Raw genomic sequence first — 4147 nt, 5'->3', positions numbered from 1 at the left:
GCCAAGGACTACCCAAGAGCCCATATGACTGAATAGTAAAGCAACCAATCACATTTTGTTTTGTGCTGCATCAGATTTATTATTTGTCCCCACAATAATAGATTGGTGTGTAAAACTCTTGGTCATATTTTAGTCTATGAGTCTATGTCGCAAACTTTACATTTTTCACATACTTTTGAAAATCCAGTTTATTTGATCCTGGTGAGTCTGTTTTCATTAACAGTTAATTGTATATTCACCGTGGTGTAGTATTTCAGCGAGAATCAGACAATTTAAGAGAGTCTATTAGAAGTTAGAACACTTCTACAGACGTACATTCCTAAAGGCCCGTCATAAATCTGACGTTTCATAGCCTGGCGCCAGAACGCCAGCCTGAAGCAGACCTAACTAACCAAGAACTTGCAAAATTAACACAAAGACACTTCTTCATAATCAAATCCTTCGAATAAGGAGATTGTCAAATTTGGAGCAAGTAACCAAGATTAATGGTCAAAGAGATGCACATTTTGAACATCACATGATTAAAGTCATTAGCGATATGGTTGGTTTTCCCCCACACACAGGACACAACGGAAATTCCTTCCCTTAACTTTTGACCTCCCAGCTTAGAGAACAGACCCTCACAGTATGGCACAAGAAACTGCCTATATGCATATATACATATGCACCCAAAATTATGCTTAAAGGACTCATGAGCAACTCATCATTTCTCTGCATAATTTCCTATTCATATATGTAACCCATACATTTGTCTATTATGTTTTAATCACTCATTGTGTATGTCCCTTTTGATAACTCTTGAATAGTTTAATGGTTTATATTGATGTTTGATATGTCCGAGTTGGAAATCGCATTCTCAAAATGTTCCTGTAATTCAATTCTTTGCGAAATGTATTATAGTCTTGTTATAGAAATCATGTCCAAATTTATCTCTGCAAAGAGCGGGAATTTGGGATCACGGGACTAATAAGATAACATTGTGATTTGTGGTTTGGAAGGTGAAACCAGCAGCCCACCGGAGTTCAGCCAATGTTCTAATTGGTCAAGACATCATTTTGGGAGGTGTCCAAAGGCTGAGTTTAAAACTCAAGGACACCCTCAAATCTCTCTTATCTCTTGCAACTTTCCTTACTCCCAGTGTTGCCAGACGTACGATAATTATCGTATTTGTACCATAATTTTGACCTCTGTACGATGTACTATCAATAATACCACAATGTACGATAATTTCAGAATTTTGTGACACCATGGTCGTTGTAATTATAAGAGCTTCTATTCTCAAAGATCTAGCTGTGTGGATACTACGTCTACCTTCATGATTGTGAGGAGACGTGAACGTGCGTTACGCATGCCTTTCATCCAATCTTACGTCTTCTCAACCAATCATCGTGGAGAATGGCTCTCTCTCACAAGCACAAGTTAACGTTCCTGTCGTACTTAGGTCAGTTGTTTCAAAACTGAGGTTGTTAGTTTAACAATAAAGTATAGAAAATGAGTGCTGAAAAGGATAAATAGCTGTAACATCTAGATTAATAGCTGTATTTTGAACGTTTGACTCGGGTAAGATAATTAGTTTAGCATTGCAATAAGGTATAGAAAATGAGTGCTAAAAAGGAGAAATAGCTGTAACATCTAGATAAATATCTTTATTTTGAACGTTTGACTAAAATACGATAATTTTCTCCCAAATACGATAATTTTGAGCTTCTGGTACGATACTTGGACATTTCCAATCTGGCAACACTGCTTACTCCTTACAACGCTCTTCACGTGCTTCGCGCCGCCGAGTCTCGACGCCGCCTGGCCTGCATGCCAGCCTCCTCATCTAAAGGAAACATGAGGAGATCATTCCACTTCTGTTTTTTTCTTTAATCTTTTTTTTATTTCTTTCCGTTGAGAGTTTCGTGTCTAGTTAAGTTTGTGCAAGCCGCGACCGACTTAAACGTCTTCGCGGACCTGAACTTTAACAGCGCACGCACATCTCTCATATCCAGCCAACGCCCAAGAAGACACCACATTGACCGACCCCCAACCAATCAGCAACCTCGGGAAAACCCTTTTTGAAGCGACGCAACCAAAGGAATTCCCAAAGGCAATGCGCAAGTAACCTCTAGAATCTTACTGAACTGGTGCATTTTGATATAAAGTTTAATAACCTCTTTGAGAGACTCAATACGAGGGGTGATTGATGGTTGTTCAGGTCTAAGCAAATGCACATTGCTATAACTTGGGACTTCATATTTTCATTCCTTTAAACTCATTCTTTCCTCATTTTCTCTTTCTGCAACCTGTGTGAATGCGTGTTTATGTTAGATTAGTTTGTATGTGTTAGGTTTATCTAATAAATTCATATTTTTATTAAGTATCTTGTGTTTCGTGCTTACAAGTTACTGCCTTAAACTGCTGATTTTGCTACTGTGCTGCTAATATATAGTGTTTTCACTACATTCTGGATAGTAATATCCATTGAAGATGTAACCCAAGGACTTTTCCTGAATGCAGGGATGACCACAAAAGAAACAAATTAATACTTAAACTGATGTCACGTACATAAATTTATTAATACAAATAAATTTATAACAATTAATATAAATCCAAAAATACATCAGAAAGCAAAAAAATTCATTCCCTCTCCAAAAAGATGATATTAATGGCCAGCCAACCCTTTATAAACTCTGATACACTTACAGCTTCTCAACACAAAGTAATTACACCCTCCACTTTCTATACATGTAAAACACCTCACTCAAAATAATCACACTCCAAATCAACCATTAATTTCACTGCAAACGTAACCCTCATGCAAATGAATACTTAAGGTGTTTAAAGCATCGCATGTATAAAGGACTACAAAGGTTGGCTGGTAACACGAGGCTGGGAAGTGATATAACAAACGAACAAATAAACAAACAAACAAACAAAGAAAAAAAACGCTCAGCTAGCCAGTCTGATTCACAACATTCATCACATCTTAATTGCGCTGGAGGCATACAGCGCACACATGTCGAGACCAGCTAGCTGAGAAAAATGTAACGTAACAAACACTGGAGGAACAGCGATCAACTAAACCTAATACAAAAACAAAACACAATCAACAATATTCAAAAGGAAATTACAACACTTCATTTTTATTTTAATCCTATTAAAATAATAAAAACATTAATAAGTCCCATATTAAAAACCTCTGCAATTACCTGCAAGGCAGCAAGCAATCCTGAACTATTTTCCACAGGTATTCCAGATCAAGGAAGAATGAGCGTGACCATCGGCAAACATCAAAGAAGAATGAACGTGACCGTCGACCAACAAATCCACGATGTTTACATCTACCTTAAAAACATAACACTCTTATTTAATAAAACCCGTCTTTGTTAGCAAAACAACCAATGTTTATTTAGCATACCTGCTCACCCAGACCATATACATAATTAGACACAGAGGTACTACCAGACAGCACAACGTTTGCATCTGCATTAAAAACAATACCGTAGGTTAATAAAAAAAGCTTTGTGAACATGAAGCTAAACAATATTTACTTAGCCTACCTGCTAACCGAGACCATGTTCGTGCACAGCCAAACAAGGACGTGCCACCCGACAGCACGCGTCCACACAACAGATCGGACCCCGTCTGCAGGCCTACTTTCAGATGCCTGCTTAAAAGATGTACACTACCTGCATAGCCACACCCCCCATTATTAGCCACGACCCCGGCTACATTCTTCCCCCCAGGAATTCAACGGCGACCCGCCGATGCACACATGCACAAGAAATTACCCCCGAGAACAGCACCTCAATTTCCAGGGTTACAACTCCTCTACTGATGCAACTAGCGTCCTAGGCAGTCTATATGGATTTGAGTGCTGACCCGCTGTAGTTCTTCTAGAACGCCTCAGCTCTAAAGGCTGAGTCTCTGATACAGCGGAACTATCCAAAGTACCATCCTCAACCGGCACTTCACAATCCCCTGGCAATAAAACACAGGAGGCCAAATCACTATCTGAATCAGTATCAGACCCACTGCTGGAACTAACTGCTTCATCAGATGCAATAGGATCTACATCACTTAATACCGGGTCAATCAATGCCTTACGCATTTCCATCCGATGCACCTGCTTCACCGGCCCTGCCTGAGACACAGGAGCAAC

This window comes from Garra rufa, chromosome 10 (assembly GCF_049309525.1).
Source record: "Garra rufa chromosome 10, GarRuf1.0, whole genome shotgun sequence".
Taxonomy (NCBI): Eukaryota; Metazoa; Chordata; class Actinopteri; order Cypriniformes; family Cyprinidae; genus Garra; species Garra rufa.
The sequence above is the reverse complement of the archived record's forward strand: the minus strand, read 5'-3'. Positions refer to the sequence as shown.